Here is an 18545-nt window from a genome sequence, read left to right as displayed (position 1 = left end):
AAAAAAAAAAAAAAAAAAAAAAAAAAAAAAGCATTTAACCCCAAAATGCAGCTATTGCAACCAGTCCCCAAAGAATCATTCAGGTAGATGAAACTCTGAACATTACATTGACCATGAACAAAATTAAAACCTTATGCTTTTGGCAAGTGGAGTGCAAAGAATCATCAGGGTGAATGGTGACCACTGGGAAACATCCACTATTAATCTTTCCCTTCAGAAATTATTTTTATTTGCTTTCCATGCAAATGTATTTATATTTCTGACCCTTTCCTGCCCACTTCCAATAAACAACCAAGCTCTTAGGCTTTACCTAGCACTGGTGTTTTTAAGAATACTTGAGCAATTGAGCTTGTCACATGGCAATTTTAAATTTTACACCTGACCGCAAAATTTCCTTTGCATCTAGCAGACTTTGCAGGTTACTTGCACAAATCTTCCTTAATTTTTTCTGTGCAATGCCAGTACTGCGATGCTGAATCACTAAGCAATCGTGAGTTCTACCAGCCCATAAGTTTTATGTTAATTTTGTGGACAACTCACAACTGCCAAGGTGAGTCAATTCATTAGTGGTTTACTCTGATCGTACCACCTACTTACACTTGCTTTTAAACTGATGGTCCCTCATCAGAGGTGAAGAAATTCCTTTAAAGCCAAATAGTGAAGATAGGTTAGGAGAGCTCTGAAGTTACAGGAAGATTTCAGGCCATGCATAGATATTCTTGGGTGATGGAACGTGGCCTGAAGGGAAGTGGATGATGTATCTCAAAGGACTCTCACTGTGTTTGGATCACGAATGTTGGAAGCAAATGTGATCAGCAGAAAACCAAATAGATCAAACCAGGACAAAAATTGCTTTAAAGTGACAAGTCTGGTGATGACCAAATTCATTAGAATATTTTATCAGTTGTGAGTGCATTTGAAAACCTAGGTTTCACTGCAGATGCAGGAGTAAGTTTCTCCCTTTGGGGTACATAAAGACCAGGCTGAATTGAAACTGAGTTGTCATTTCTTTTAAACTCCTAATCTGGTGTGTATTCTCACATATAAATCAAATATGACTGATGAAAAGGCCGGATATTATCCCATCCAGAAGCTATGGAGCAGTGAAATATAACTCCAGTGCCTGAGGAGACTGCCTAGAACTCACCATGCCTTGACATTTTGTTTAATTTTTGGCAATATTGGGGAGTTTTCTTCAAAGATCTAGAGCCAAGCCTCCTGTGAGCCTCCACTGTCTTTTAGCAGCAAATAAACCGATTAATTATTGCAAGAAACAGCTTCGAAGTGTGGACACAAATGCTAGAAAAGGACAGGGAAGAACCCACCCCCGGTGTTTGTTTTTAATCCTATTAGTTTGGAGGGAGGGAGGGGCTCTGGTGAGCTCTGAAAGATTTTATAGCTGTCTTTTTGGGCCCCTGGAAGGAGCGGTTTGCGGAGCGGGATGTGCCAAGGCCCTGTCAGTGCCCCTGCTCCTGCTGGAGATGGAGCCCAGCCCCGGCAGGCCTGGTGCAGACCTGGTGCGGGGGGAGGCAGCTTCCTCGGGAGCTGTGTACGGAGGGGAGGCTTGCTGCTTTTCCCAAAGGGCTAGGAAACATCCACCGGGACGGACCCTCCAAGAAAAATACTGGTTTTAGAAATGCAGGGTGGGGAAGTGCTGAAAAAGGCTGCGGAGAAGGGTGGGGAGGGAGAAGAGAGCCCTCCCACCGCTCTCAGCGTGCTCCTCGCACCGGGCTGCACCTCCAGCCCATGTGGAAGCAGTTACGTCCAAATAACACATCCTGCGGGACTATTTCTAGTCATTTCACAGAAGCCTTATTAAAAAATAGAGACTTTATTAACCTGAGATTCAGGGACTTGAAGTCATGATGGAGGCTGTAAACTCTCAGCCTATGGTTGGGTTTTACAAGGATGATTTGGGGGCTGGAGAAGGAAACCTTGTGGAGAGAGACTTAAGGAGCTCAATTTGGTTAGCGTAGCAAAAAGCAGATCACGCAGCGACCTGACTCTGTGTTGTAAATGCCTTTGCAGGAAAAAATACCACATACAAAGGGGCTTTATAGCCTAATGGAGGAAAACATAACGAGATGCAAGGACTGGAAATTTAAGACAGGCAAAATACAGAGATCGAACAGAGAGAGGGGGCTGAGTGCTGGGACAAACTGTTGAAAGGGGCAGGGGATTTGTCATCCTCATGCGTCCCAAAATCAGAACTGGAGGCCAGCCCAGATGACTTTGGTGAAACATATATTAGTAGGCTCAATTAATGAGTGAATGTGTGAAATTATTTTCTTGGGGGCTTATATGGAGCATTAAACTAGATGATCTGAATTGTACTTTCCATCCTTAAAAATGGGGGAAAGATGCCAGAAAAGGAGCTAGATACCCAAATTGTACCGGAGTGCAATTTCTAGGGTCTCCAGACCACTTTGGAAATGCAGTAAGTGAAGGGAGAAGCAGTTTATTATGAGCTCTGGGCTTATGGAGGGACAGACAGAATGATGCATGCCACCACATGCTGCTAGCACAAACCAATTTTCTTTCTTGCTCCCCCCAGCACGCTTTTCTTTTTTATATTTATTTTTTTGAAACTAAAAATATATCCTCAGAGGCATTAGTCACTCTGCCCACATATTAATAAATTGCATAATGATGCTACCAAGCATCCAAAAACCTTTCAAACTGTTATATATTATTTCTTTCAATAATGTTCTAAAAGGCCAGTGAGGCTTAATGGAGCCACATGGTATTGTATTTAATCCAGAAATCTGGAACTGTCTAAATTCTCATATATAAATTAAGATAATATACAATATGTTTTTTCATTTAATTTGGTTCTCCCCATTTGGGTAGGCTATAACTGAAACTCCATAGGGCTGCATCTTTTGCAAGAGATTTTTGTCTACCAAATCTTAGATTTGTAGATGCTGTTCTCACTTTTAATTGCTCAAGGCTGTTTGTCGTAATAATTCAGTCCTTTGCCAGCCAAAGGAAAGTTTAATGGAACCACGGTTTAACTGGGCAAAGTTTAAAAATTGTGCAAGTTACAAGAGGTTTCCCGGGACTTTTCCTTATGGTCTCCTCTGTGCAGCTCTTTTTCTTTGCTGCTGAGTATCTCACTGCCCTGCAATCATAACGGTAAACTCTGCAGAGCATTTAACAATGTTTAGCAGGTGTCTCATTCTTTAATCTCCATGGAGTCAGCTGGGTATCTGGTAATTACACATGGGAATTTCTAGGAGATGAGGAGTTAAAATAGCCAAGAACTATGGAGTGAAGAAGAGTGAAGAAATCCAAACCCGGATACAATTTTGCATGTTGAAAAAATATGAGGGCTTTAGATCTGGGTTTTGAGCATAAGGCTGGCTTTCATAAATGTCATCTCTGAACAGGCCCACCTCTGCTGTGCAGCATCTGTATAAGGTGGCAAGGGGATTTCATGTAGCCTGGCAAGTAATGAGAGATGTCACAGGGTAGAAGCTGAAAAAGGGTCAGTAAATGCTACCTCTCCCTCCTCCCATCTTTTTGTCTCATGTTCCCTTAAACCTTTAAGAAACAATGGCTGTCAATAATCCAGGGTGGAATAAGAATTTGGAACAGGAGTTGTGAAGGTCAAGACCAGGATTCATGTATCTTCTTTTTCAGCTCTTAAAACTTTTAAACTCAAAGACCCCAAAAATGCACACCCATTCACCAGATTAGAGCTAAAGTGCTTCAAAAGATGGAGAGAGAAAAGAATATATTCTTGGGTATAATCTGCTCTGCAGTTTGACATCCTGCAGGAGAAGAAAGCCAGGTGTGGAAACAAACTGAATGAGATGATTTCTTGTGGGCTCAATGCAGTAGATGTGGAGAAGGTGCTGAAATCTGGGGCATACCTTTCATTTGAGAGAATGCATATGAGAATTAAGCACATTCTGGAAAGTAACAGGACTGCATTATGAGTGAACAGCTTTGAATCATATGAGCCAGGGTTTTGTTATCGCCTGAATAAAACCTCTTTCAGGGTTAAATACTTATGTTGGTAATTTCTGTGGATTTATTTATTTATTTATTTATTTTCAGTTGGCTTTGAATTTTCTCTGGCTTCATCAGGACTAGACCTGACTTTGGATAGCAATATTCTCAGGGCAATAATCCAGTTTTGACAAACTTGTAGTAGGAGCAGGGTGAACAGAGGCCCCTTGTCTCCCCATGTCCACAGAACTGAGCCGGTTTTGTAGAGTTATGTGATAGATGCTTACTATATTTACAATTCTCCTTGATTTCTTCCATTCCACTCCTGATGTCTCACTCACCAGAAGTACTATCTAAAGCTTTCTCATCATTCAGTGCAGTAGGGACAAAGCTGCTTTCCTTGAACTGGCTTGTGTGCCCTCTAGTGCCCAATTCTTCTCCAAACTGGGTTCTACGTCGCTGCTGCTGTGCAGATACCAAAGTGCAATAACAATGACCATCTCTTAGTGCTTTATTTCATACCAGATTCATTAACCTGAATATCTAGAAATATCTGGGATATATAACCAGATCTGTGTTGGTCTGCTTACAAACGCAGTGTGGAGGGCAGCTTAGTTCAGAGCAGGATGCACTAGACACGAAGGAGGAAGATTATGCACAGAGCTATAAAAGTTCATAAGCAGCAGTTGTGAAGAGAAAGACAGGAGCTGGTATGATCCCTTAAGGTCACCACGGCCCCATCACCTTTGCCCAGAAGGCACCAAGGTGTCATATATACCTTCCTCACCACCTCTGTCCTCTCCTGGCTGCTTTGGGACCAACAATGAAAGTCCAAGTTTGGACTTGGGGCACTGTTCCAGGTCTCATAAAACATGATTGTAGGGGCCAAGTGAAAATTTACTCATTTTTGAGCAGGAGGGCAAGGTAAATTTCTTGCAGTCCAGTATTTCCCTTATTTTTATTGCTGGTGTTATAGACCAGCTTCTCCGAGGTGCTGGGATTTTGCCTATATTGCATCCTTCTTCACATCCGGTTCCAACAATAAAACCCGCACGTTTTTGATCTCTTGCTTTCATGCTTGCTTACACACTTCGGAAAATTTAAGAAGGGCGCAAGGAATGGTTTAGTCACACTTGTTAATATTTATCCCATTGCAGAATGACTAGGGCTGACCTCAGAGCTCGGGCTTTGGAGAATAGTTATGAGAACGATTCCACCAAGCTGAAACGAAATCTGCATGCAAAGCTCGTTTGGTTCCTGGAAAGAACTAGAAGGAAATAAAGGTCTTAAATGATATATTTCCGCAGTTAACATTTTGTCCTGTTTACAGAATCTCCCTAGAATACTGGGGGTTTTGTTTTGTTCATATGTTTTTCATAAGGATAAATATCCATGCAGTTTAAACATTTTCATTAGATTCAAACAAGAAGGAGGAGGATGTGGGGCTATTTTTTTTTCTTTAATTGTTAATATCTTTTTTTTTTTTGTGTGTGGTTATTTATTAGAACACTCTTTAGGAATAAAAAGTCAGGTAAATCAAAGATAAAAGGAAAGTGATTCTCTTTAATTATTCTCAGAGCAATTTTGAGTAATGTAGGCTAAATTAAAAAAAATATACAAGTAAGATATTTTGGCTGGGATGTATGTGTAAAGTATGAACAGCAGGAAAAAAAAAAAAAGCCTTCCTTTCTAAATAGAAAATCTTTGAAAGTAACAGGGGGAAACTGATGGGAAGGGCTGAAGTCCATATATTCCCACCTCCTCCGCCTTGTGATCTCTTAAAGGTGAGCTGCAAAATGCAAAAGAGAAATGTGTTAAATTCAGCTGACTCGCTTGGGTGTCAGGAAGTGGCTCGAACAAACACACCAAGTTAACTAACACATTTCCAGTTTTTTTGTTCCTCCTCCCTCCCCTGCTCTTCCCATGAAATCTTTTTTTGCCCGTGTGGTTTCTGCCTCCACGTGGGAGCGCAGCCACTTGTCCACCCGAGCAGCACCCCCAGCCCCCCCGGGGCTTGCAGGCAGCCAAGACTTTCTGGGAGGATTTTCCAGAAAGTAAGAGAGGAGGAGAATTTAAGAAAATGTATTCCTATGTTAAATACCCTGTCTACAGGAGAAACGACTCAAGATGCGAGGATGCACGTGGTGATCTTTAGTTGCTGTACTATTCACATTTAGTCCAGTCCCTCCTTCTTGGGCCATTCACCTGCTCTGCTGTAGGTCTTCTACAGCAGTGTGGTTCCTGGCATCCACAACGTTAAGCACCGTGGCCACAGTAACACAACATTTGTGTGATGCTGTGTTTGCCAGTGAATGTGTTCAGTTGTAGGCACAGACAGAAGCAGTTGGATGTGGGGAATGCTTTTCGAGCTGCCAGTGGCAGAATTCGGTTTGCAGTCGGATGTGTGAGATAAGTCTCACTCAAAACACTTTGAAAGTGGATTAGGTCACCAAAAGAAAGTCTGGAAGCCAACACACCCAGATCCGTCAGTAACTGTGCCCACTGCAATGTTTCCTATCCAATGGACCGAGCAGAGTCCCACCCCGCGGCAGCCGGGACAGGGGAACGGCACGGATACATGGCTGTTTCTCATTAGCTTCCTTTTTTTCCCTCTGGAAATCTTCCCCATGCCTTTCTCCCCCTGCTTGGCAGCAGGTGTGCTAGGGAGAAGTTTTAAATCTAAGTGGAACGGAGTTATCTGATTTACAGTAAGTAGATTTCCTATTTGAAATGGCAACACACAGCATTGTGTGCATTACCTTGCACCAATATAATATACGTATGCACACACCCCACGCAATGTGTCTAGAATATAAAAAGATTATATTATTGCAGCACTGTCTGCACAGAGCTAGTTCATGTACTACAGCCTGTTTGCCAAAGGACACTCCATAATTGCATCCCAGTATTTCTTTATTTGTGATCAAGTTGTAAGACTGTTAAGTCTCCCTGCTGATTGATGTTTTCTTCAGCTACAGCATAACTGAATTCTGTAGCAATTCCTGATTTTAGTTTTCTGTCCTTTAATAATACAGGAGACATTTTTTTTTTTTTGCTGTTGTTTTATTTTATTTTATTTTGTTTGTTTGTTTTAAGAACAAACCCAACTACACATCTGAGACTCTTTAGCTAAGGAAAACCAAAATAGTTTATGAAAACAACTCCTGCATTCCTTTGTTAGGGCCATTTTGGTTCTGTTTTCCCCTCTAACAAAATTTTCAGAACTGTTTGCTTTCCATTATGGCCAGAGAAATAAACTAGATTTGGAAATGTCTCTGCTTAGTCTCTGGAATAGATAGCAAGTAAATTGAAATAAAATGAGAAAGTGAATATTAATTCACATTTCTTCTTTGGAAGAAAGATTTAATGAATTTAAGAAAGAGGTTCTGCTCCTACTGAGTGTTGAATTTGATGAAGTTGCCCAGCTTATCACGGTTTAGTGGAGTAGGCTCAGCATTTGATAAAAACATAAGACAGAAATTCAAGAAGCAATCCCCTTGAAAGGAGGGAATTATTCATGCAGAGGATCTCTACTCCTTCCATTTTTTAGCTCTTTATTTTTCTTTCTGGTGTAAGCAGCTGTCAGCAATGGAGGAGGACAGAAGTTAATGCACTATTGTGGGGACTTCAGGCCAAATGCATGATATATCCCAGCCTTGAGGCTGTTTTGGATGAATTTCCTGTGTCCTCTTCCCACAGAACAGCAGTGGGACCCTGGCTTCACCCTCGGAGCTGCATGTCAGTGACACCCAATGGCACAGGCACAGGGAGATGGAGCAGTGACAGCGTGGCCAGCTCCAGGTGGGTTTGACAAAGCACAGCCATGAGCCCTGGGCTGATGTGCCAGAGGGTCTGCACACGGTGATGGTACATTAAGCATCATAAAATTGCTACCCTGTGTTCCCTGTTTCATAAAGTCAGAAGAAAATAAAATAAAATAATAAAGGTTTATTTTTCCCTGCTCCTTTCTGTTTCAAGGTGTAACAAAAATTTCCCCCTTGTGTCCTGTTCTGGCAGCCCAGCAGAAAGGTGATAATCTTGTACTGCATTATCTTACCTGAACCTAATAGGCAATAACTGGCCACCATGGGAGATGAGAAGGTTGTGATCCAGCTAAGCTAAAAGAGAAGGTTTTTAATAATGAAGTGCTGGTGCCAACATTCATTCCCACTCATAGCTGCAATAGTAGAGCTGGTGCAGAGCTGGGTCGAGGCAGCTGTCTGAGATTATCCTGCATGCACCCCAAAACCCAGTTTCACCGTGAAAACCCTTATGATCTGAAGTGGTCATGCTGATGGCAAGATGTTATTACCATGATTGCTGCGAGTCCTTTGTTTTTCCATCACCTCTTACCTTTTCCATACTGCCCACCTCGCGGGACAGTGGCTTGTGTGTGGCACAGGGCTGGTTTCTCTGTTTTTTATTTATCCCTCTATTAATGCAGCACTGTCATGCTATGGTTCCCATCTGGCATGAGACACCGCGTTGCAAGACTCATGTTTACAACACATCGTGGCGCAACAACTGGCTCCGAGACGTCCGTTCGTATTACAGCCGGCCGCCTTCTCCTTGACACCTTCCGGTGCCGTCAACTTTAAAAAATAAAAAATAAATAAATTACTGGTTATTGGGAGTTCAAAACTTTGTAAGCCACGGTGGCTTCATTTACGCAGCGGAGCTGTGTATTGAAATATGAATTAGTACCGTGCGTATCGGCAGGGAGGACCATCTGCTGTGCTGAGCACCCGGGTTTGAAGCTGGTTGGCTGGCAGGACAGCATGTGTTTACAGAAAACCCTAACAGTTGTAAAGGAGCCATTTAGGTTTATCGTGTCAATTCCTGTAAAACTCCACGAGGAGAAATTCCTTTCACAAACTCACATAAAAAAGACAGATAGACTAGTTTTGACCTCTCTAAAAACATTTGACAGTTAAGCTTGTTGCAAGGGTAAAATATCTAGAATGGTGAAAAAAAAATCTTGTCATTACCCCCTCTGAAGCATTAGACTCCTTGAACACAACATCCATTCATAGCGTAGTTCTTGCATTATAATTTAACTGCCTTTTATTTTCCTTCTGAGATACAAATGCAGGAGTCGTACATGATTTTCATACCGTATTATGCGAGCCATTGTGAAAAAGCTGTCCAGAGTAATGGCTCCATTTCAAAAGGATGCGCGTGCCAAGATACAGAGATCATTTATTTTTCTTAAAAATGAAATGAGGATGGAATTAAAAATGTTATGTTTTGTGTATATGAGCAATATTCCTCTAATCAACCAGTCCAAATGTATTGCCTCCCTGTAGCTTCTCTGTAATCAGAACTGTCCAAGGGAAGGCACGTGCAAGCCCACCAAAGGCGCTTATGCTGCCACAAAACAATTCTGTGATTCTGTGAAAATTACGTCTTACAGGGGCTGGGTACCTTATAGAGCACCCAGGACAGCCTCACCCACAAAGCACCGATGTACCGAGGACAGGCATCTATTGATATTGTATAATTCACACGCATATGGATGCAGAATGAAATGGGGATGTCCTTCAATGTAAAGCTGAGGCTGAGTTGAAGCCCTGAAGTTGCGGTGTCCCTTGCGTGACTTTATTTATATATACTAATAAATAAAAAAGTAAATAAAAATAATAATTAAAAGCTCATTTCTTTTGATGGAAAAACCCATGCAAAATAATTATTTTCCTGGCAAGATGAGAATGGTAGGCTATGGGAGAAAGCTGCCTCCTGAAGACATGCCCTGGCCAGTCAGCTCTGCTACAGAGGCCCCGTGTATGTGTGCTCTGGGACTGGTAACACACAGGGGAGCATAAGCTTCACAAGAAGTGGTTGTAATTGATGTCTTAAATATGAACACAGGATGCTGGTAGTTCACAAAGAGCCGTTTGGCTTATGTTAGGTAGTTAAGACTCAGTAAGGACAGGAGACTGGTGGGAAGAAGAGAAAATTACCCTTGTATAGCTCAGGTGCTGTGTTCCTAAACATCCTCTGTTTAGGTCATGTCTCGGGGTCTTAGATATGAAATACAGATGACTTGGTTTTCAGTATCATGGAAGTTTAGATAATTTTTGCTTGCAATCTTGTGTATCTGCATGTATTTAATGCATGTGCCTCCATTTTCTTGTCTTAATTTTGTTCTTGCTTTGGTGTACAACCCAAACAGCTGCTATACCCACCACCTACTAAAAGTGCAGTGACTTCGGGTGTCACTTTTCCATGTGCTGTTTCTCTTTTTATTATTCTTATTATCATCATTACTCTCAGGATGTATTCTTAAAACCTGTCTACATTTGCTAGGTGGTGGAATGTCGTTCAAACCAAAGCATGGCAGTTCTTCAAAGAGCAGGATTTTCTGCCTTTTTCTGAGCATCCCCGTGAACCCCACCAACGCCCGCTGATGGGACCAGAGCGCTGAGCAGACGCGCGCCGGCTGTGGGGGCCACGTCATCCCGCTGCCTATTTTCAGGCTGTGTGCACTGCCCTCCTGGGTCAGAGCAGAAATGGAAGAGCATCATAAGCCAGAGCGTGTGGAAGATGACTCACAGGATTATTTTCTACATTTAAAATATAACCCTTGCGTTCTTGCCAATGTATCGATAGAGTCAGGCTCTCTCTCCTGCAGCAAGGCTCATGTGTTTATATTTGTATCTACTACGTAATGCCTCAGTCTATATTTCTACCCATTTTTTATATCTTGTTTATGTTGTTTTTCACATTTCTTCTCCCATACAGGCAGTAAAAGATTGAATCTACAACCCACCCAAGGCAATTCCTGTAAACACAATGTACCGTGAGTTTGAGCAGGAATGTGTTTGGGAACCATGATCCTTCCCATTTCAGGACTGGTGAAACTGGTCAAGAACATGAGTGGTTGCGGCGTGGTTCATCTAACAGGGCTAGGATTTTAGCCCAGACCAAACAGTAGCCCATTTGCAGTTGGTAAAGCTGTGGTGCATATTCCCCTACAGAGATTTTTCCTACCTTCCCCAGGGTAGGATGCACAGGACATCCTTGCCAGGCTTTAATGCTCCTCGTGGACTTGGGGTTGGGAGGTTCAGCTGAGACAGTTATTGAGGAAAATGCAAACAAGGAGCTCACAGCAGGGAAACGGGGTTGATACCCCAGCTAAAACCTTCACCATCAAAGCATCCTGTCTCAGGGATCATTTTATTCTCAGAAAATGGGACATAAATACAGAGTTAATTGCGACCGGAATCCATGGCAATAACCTGTTTATGGGAAAGCTCCATCCCTAGTCTAGAAGAGCTGTAATCTTACTCTGCCATCTAAAATTTGTTGCTTTATTAAGATTACATTCTCTGCCCTCCCCAAAAAGTGAGTTAGTTTGATATGTTTATTGCCCTTTGTCAGGATGGCAATATTTTTTTCTGCTTTGAAAATAGATGTTACTGCTTATATGGCTGTATATTTATCCTTTCTTTTAGCTTTTTCATTACTGTTCCCTTTAATCATTTAATGAGGAGTGTTCAGGTTCCTGATGATTTAAAATTATGACTCACAGAGACACTGGCAATATCTTTGCTGGAGTAACGTTGATCCTCTAACTTTAAGACTTTAAATTCAAACCACATGTTTTTGCCACTAACTCTGAAAACAACCCCTGGAGTTGTGTGACTGTCACTAGAATATAAACCATAGCTATTCTGTAACCCTCTGCAAACAAAAGCCGCAGTATTTAAATTGCGGTTATGGTCAGAAAAGTGACTATTTTAATCATTGCTCTGGTTTACTCGGGAGATCTGCTCCCTCTGCACATTCCAAATATCTCTGCAGATTTTTATAGACTGAAATGAGATTTTACTGCTTTCCACTCCTCTTAGCCCTACAGAGGCCAGACAACGCGGGGCGAGTGAGCCAGATTTGTTCCAGACTCACACATCAACATAGCTGTTAGCTGAATTCCAGCGGCAGGACCTGTGTAACTGATGATGTGCCCGCCAGGACAAGCAGCTACGCTTTCCTCTCCCCAGGGAGCTCGTGGGGTGCGTGGCAGTTAGGGGTAAAGAACGAGAACCTAAAACACGGTGTTTTCCCTTACCTATAAAGCAGATTGCTTTGAAATGGAAAAAAATAAATAAATAAATAAATAAAAAATCCCTGAGAGGCCTCTTGGGCTGAAAGGGCTCTTTGAATGTAGCTACCTGGATGCCACCCTGCCCCGGGAGCAGAGGCTTGGAGAGAAGGAAATCGTGTTTAAAAAATGGTATTAACATGCAGAAGTTGAAGATGAGAGGATGCAGAAGTCTAGAACGGATTATCTGCTGGGTTTTGAGGAAATAATTCGCTTTTTAAACATCTCCTTTGCGTGAAGTTTCTTGCAGCCTTTTGGGTGCTGAGCTTCTGCCTCTTGGGACTCGCATAAAGCAGTTTGCTGCCTCCCCCCACCACTCAAACCCCTTTTTGTGTGTGTTTGCTGCATCAGGAATAAATCCCATTTAGAAGGTGGCTGCTTTAACTCACTATCTGCATTTACGATATGTAATATATGTGTTTTGTTCCTGCAAAAAAAACTCCTATTGCAGTATCACGAATGTTACTTTGATAAATGTGTATTCAAAATAAACGTTGGTAGGATAAGACCTAATTCATTTTGGATGGTTTTATTAGGCGTCTCTTAACAAATCCCAGAGTATGTAAATGAAATATAACTATACGTACATATTCATCAGTCTGTTCTTGGAATTAAATATGAGCGCTGTGACATTTGGTTTTCAGGAATGACAAATTAACATGTGTGCAGGATGTTCTCATCTTCCTGCTTTGGAGTCCTGGAGTCAGGAAAAAGCAGACAAAACATATTTCCACTCTTTCTGTCATAGTTTGCAAAGCAGAAAGCCTTTCACGACAGCCAAGAACTTCTCGGGCTTTTTTGTACCTGTTTGGTGCTGACACGGGGCCCCTTCCTCAGCATTCAGTGTTGTTAAATGTCATCCCTCCTGTGCCGGGGTGGGAAGCGCATAAAAAATAACCAGCTTTGTATCTGAACTGGCTTTTAGTAACCGCACCAACAAGTCATGGGGCGAGGTAAGCAGCAGAGCAACTTGTGGAGCCTAGCCACTGCTGCTGGCGATTTATTGATTTGCCTCCCTGCCCGGTCGGGTGGATGCTGCAGAACTGGGCTGAGCCCCGCAGCGCTGCCCGTCCCCGCAGCACCGCTCTGGGGATGCTCTCCAGGAAAACCTGGGCTGGATCCTGCGGGGATGTTTGGGCTTTGGTCGATTCACCACCACGCTCGGGAGCACAGGGTTTAGCTGCGCTGCTCTGGAAAGCCAGAGAAAAGCTAACTTTTGTTTTCGGCGGTTCGGGCTGCAGTCACTTTTATGTGAGAGCAACGTGTGTGCAGGGCATGCATTTTCTGCAGCAGCAGAAAAAATAAGCCAAAAAAAAAAAAAAAAGCAAACATGATTTCCATGATTTCTTTTTAAGGCAGGGAGGGCTGGCACCACGCCACCCCATCTGAGCGTCCCAGAGAAGCTGACCAGAACAAATCCCAGCAGGAACACACAAACCTCTATTACACCTTCTAAAAAGCTCCCCATTGAATGCGACCGGGCAGATGGGAAGGGCCCCTTTATTTCCTTTTTTTTTTTTTTTTTTTTTTTCTTTTCTCCGCCTGAGTTCATTCCCTGCCTTTTGGGGAGTCAGGTTCAAAGACATGCCAAATGCATCACAACCTTCCCCATGAAGTCCTTTTCACCTCCCGGCGGAGCTGGGCTGCACGGGAGCGTGCGGGGAGCCCTCGGTCCACCGGCACTTTCAGGACTGTGTGTGGCAAATCCTGCACACAGCTCCCACCAACAATAACATGAATTGGACACCTAATTCCCTGGAAATTAAACCCCTCAGTCAGCCAGGGACAACAGGAGCCAAAGAGATTAAACAGCGCAGTGGGGGGGAATCTTTGGGGTAGTTTGAGGGGTTTCTTGGTGTCGTTTTATTCTTGGCAGGGGGTTATGAAGTAGTGGCTCAGTATTGCCTTCAGTGTTTTAATTTGAAGCCCTCTTCCCCTTCCAATAATCCTTCATCCTCATTGCCCAAAGCAAGAAATCCACCTGCCCTGGCTCTGTCCTAAGGATCCTACAGGTCTTCCTTTGCCCTGCCGCAGTGATTTGTGCCGGGGAAAGCTTGGGCTGGGCACTTTGGGTGTCAGGGAGGGCAGAACCAGGACTGAGACATTCCCATTTCTTTTCCTATCATTTTGATTAACTATTGCAGGCTCTAGTCACGGATGCAGTGCACTGGGATGACGTGCTGGATGGCTGGATGCTGCATAAAAGCACAATCCCTGCTCCTCAGGAAGCGATCTTTCCCTGCAGTGCTGCTTTTTAACTGCTACAAGTCAAAACTTAGCGGGCCGAGCTGTGGCAATTTTTTTTCCCCCCCAAAAAAAGCAGTTTTCTATGTATTTTACTGACAAAAGCCTGAAGCTTCCTTTATATGCTTTATTTTCTTTCTCCTCTGAAACGATCATTAGACAAAAGCAGTTTTGCTGCTGGTTAATCAAGAGAGTGATGTGGCCCTGCATTTTAATCCTAAACCAATTAGCAGGATTTGACATCATGCCATTAGACTGCTTGAAACAAAAATCAAGGACAGCGTAATGCAGCTAGAAAAGAACAATAACCATCAGCAATGCCCTGTCAAAGGGGAAGGAAGAAATTTGGCTGCGTGTGTAATTTCCAAGCAATCCCCCCTTCCCTCAAACCTGAGCATTCAAATGAGGGAGCTAAATAATAACGAGAGGGAAAATGTTGAATCTCTAATCACATTGCTCTAAACCGGACCAGTTTTAAAAGCAGAAATGGCTATTCTCACTCTGAGCAGACACTGGTTCGTTGCTTTTTTTTATTATTATTATTTTCATCCCCAGGTCTGTTTGATGATTTATTTATTTGGTGCTCCGTGCTTGGCTCTGCAGGGAGGTTGCACGCTCGGCGGTAGCGCCGATGCAGATGTACAGAGAACAACCCTGCCGGGAACACGCCAGCGTTTGGCCTCCCTGAGAAACAACTTCCCAGGCACGTAAACCTTTTCTTTGTCCAAACAACCCAGAGATAACCGAGGAACGAAGCACCTTTAAACATCTGTAGTTTGTGCTGCCATAAATGCATCCTACGGCTCACAGAGGTGCCGATCCTGCAGCGGCCGAGCCGGTGCCAAGGCTGGAGCCGGGCAGGAATAAGCTGCCCGCAGGCAGAAATAACCCTCGGGAAGATGCACGGGGAGAACAAAACGCAGGCAGGCCCCCGGGATGTGGTGCTGGAGGCACGAGAGCCCAGAGCACATCGGGGGCTCTGCGCCCCGCTGCGCTCCGAGGCTGGCAGCGGAGAGCCGGAGCAGAAGTGAAACCCAGCGTCTTGTAAAGCAAGCATATGGACGGACCACAAATGGATGGTTTTATGTCCCGCACAATATTTTCATTGATATTTATTTTGATTTAATTTGGCTTGTGTGCAGGAGAAAATGAAAACGCGCCGTGCTCCTCAGCAGCTGATGGGGAGCTGAATGCTTTTGGAAATTAGCATTCACACATAGGCGGCGATCTTTAAGGTCTGCCCAGCAACTGTGCTTGAAAATCATGAGTCACTCCATGTAAATCACGGGGTGACCCTCAGAGCAGCAGGTTTTTAAGAATATTGAAATGTTTCTATGAGTAGTGCAGTTTCTCTTCAGCCTTTCTTCTTCAGCCTTTTGTCCTTGCTCAATTTTCTTTTTTAATGAAAGTGGAGTTTCCCGCACCCTCAAACTACTTCGAAGAGAGGGTTAAAATAAATATATATATATGTCAAGATTTATGATAAAATGCTGAAGGATAGCACTGCTTCTTGCCCCCACTTGGAGAGGAGGCAACATCAGAGCCAGGGAAGGCCAGGAGTGGTGGTCACTGATGGCAGGGGGAGCTTGGGCACAACACTTCCAGTGCAAACCTGGGCATGTGGCATAAATCCTCCTCTCTTTTAGCTGCGAAGTGGGCTAAAAACATTTAATTGACTCCATGGGGATCCATAGAAATACATGCCTTAAAAATACAAGGAGCAACAGCAATGGCAGGGCCATGCATAGGCTGGAGAAGAGCACAAATATAATTCTGCAACGATGCTGGCTGGAGATAAATCTCCTGTCCTCTCACAGAAGCAGCACTCCCAAAGCTTCGTGGCTCTTGGTTTGGGAGGGGAGTAAATTTTGAGGAGACGTTGTGGTGGGTACAAGGAGCAGGGGCTGAGAGGTACCCAGGGGCTCCTGCTGCCAAGCTGGGGTTTTAATGTCCTGGTTCCCTCGTGTGTTAAAAAGGGAACAAAAAACACATTTGCCTCCTCAAGGGTGTTGTGAGACAAAGTTGGTAAGTGTTGAAAAGAAACCCAAACCCGAGGAGAAAGCCGGCTTTGTTGCCTTCGGACACAGACCACCGCAGACCTTTCTCAAATTTTGCTGTCACGTCTCTTGAATGAAAACATGTTCTCCCAAAATTGCTCGGCCCCGGCCTCCTGACTTGGATCTGCTGCCAGGGTAGTGACAGGAGCTGCAGGTTACAGATCCTCGGGGGTCTTGTGGCAGCAAAATGTTTGTCCCGGGGATTTGGGCTGGATCCAATGAATCCAAGCAGTGCACGGAGAGACTGTTTAACCAGTCCTGCAGGGGGAAAAAAAAAAAAACTAAATAAACAAAGAAGCAAAAGGGAAAACAGGAAACAACAGCAAGAAAAATCTTTATATTAAAATAATAACAATTATAGTGTGACATTGGCCAGGAAAAAGAAAATTTGAAAAGTCGAAAGGCTGAACTTTACCCTGAATCTTAAACTGCATTGGAAGAAAAGGGGAAAAAAAATCAAATAATCAGAACTTTTACAGTGGGCTTGGGACTTAAAAAAGTAACCTGCCCTCTAAGGAAAAGAGTAGCATCAAACTGCTGGAGCTTCAATGTTGGTTGAGTGCACCTTGAGCTGAAATTAATCTGTGATATCTATCATAGAAAAAGGTATCACATAAAAAATAATGATTCTCTATTTATTCTACCCTATATCTCACTGAGACTTACAAAAATAAAAGCCATACTTTTTTTTTTTTTTTTTCATTTTTACTTTTATCAGAGTGAAAGTTTTGTGACCATGACATCTGGAGGAAAATAAACTTTTTAATGGGAATACATTTAAAAATTATAATAAAAAGCTGTTCTAACCTAATGAAGATCACTAAAAAATCTCTAAGCAAAGACTAGGTCAAAATTATCACAAAAGGAAGCAAATAAGGTGTGCACCCACAGTCTGATATGGCTGAAGAATGAGTTACTGAAAGCAATGCAAGTAATAACAGATTGAGCATGAAGGTGTTTTTCTGCTGTATTCCAGGCAAGCAAGTATATCAGTCAGTGTCTGAGCTGCAGAGCAAACGCTGCAGCTACTTGGTGGTTTCCAGGTGCAGAATATATACACAGTCAGAGATTTTGTGTTTATGGAAAAAAAAAAAAAAAAAAAAAAAAGAAAAAAAAAATAAAGCCTTTTTGAAATGATTTGAGATCATTGGTTTTGCTTGTTTAAATCCTCTGAAAACAAAAACTTTTTTAATGATGCAGTTTTCCATCTCTGGTTTTCAGCTCCAATGTCAGCCTCCTTAGGCTTGCATTAATTTTATGTGCATCCATCTTAATTCAAGTTGATCAGTTTTGATCTTGGCAGCACACTGATAGGAAATGGGCACAAAACACCATCCTGCGACCTCCGCCGTACCTGCAAGAAAAACTCAGGGCGTCTCCTGGAGCCAGCTCCTGGGCTGCAGCACAGCAGTCCTTGTGTGTCTCCGATGGTTTTTTAATAGCCAAGCAGTTATCATCATAATGGTGTTTGTAATTTCAAGGGTGCATTATGATACTGAGGGATGATGACCACTCAACAGTTACAAGAAACATTAATTAAAAAAAAGAAGTTCTCCTGTCCTAGCAGGGAGAGCGCTCCCTAATCCCCTTTATGGAAATTGGTTAAGCCAAGAGAATATTTCCTTTATAGTTGCAGCTCTTCAGGAAGCCTTTGATGTCCTAAGCCAAAGCAACTACCCATCAGGATCTGAGAGATGTACTTTGGTCCCCCATGCCAGCTTTTTACTTACTTCTGTCATTTAATTTCCCCCATAATATGGGGGAAAGTCTTAGCCAACATCTTCATTCTCATTCATTAGTGAACCCATCATAATAATACTACTTTGCACTTAGCTCTCTGCTAGGGACTTGGGAGGTGTCTGTCACTGCTTGGTGTGCATATGAAGAGCCCTCCACCCAAAAATGACCACTCAGTAAAATTTCTGAATATTAAAAAGGTCAAAGCACTACAGGTCTCTGTGATTATCACTCAGAACTATGCAAGGCAAAATAAAATCACAGGAGTGGGAAAGGTGGAACATGAAGCTGGCTTCCTGGGTACTGCTGAGGCAGTCGACGAGCTCCCTCTCTCCATCTCTGCCCAGGCTTAGTAGCCACTCTTCTTGCTTTTTTTTTTTTTTTTTTTTTTTTTTTCCTGAATAAGAGGTCATTTTGTGTCGTGCCAGAAGGTGCTTTGTGCATCTACTATT

This window comes from Oxyura jamaicensis, chromosome 8 (genome assembly GCF_011077185.1).
Source record: "Oxyura jamaicensis isolate SHBP4307 breed ruddy duck chromosome 8, BPBGC_Ojam_1.0, whole genome shotgun sequence".
In the NCBI taxonomy this organism is placed as follows: domain Eukaryota; kingdom Metazoa; phylum Chordata; class Aves; order Anseriformes; family Anatidae; genus Oxyura; species Oxyura jamaicensis.
Note: the sequence above shows the minus strand (reverse complement) of the source record.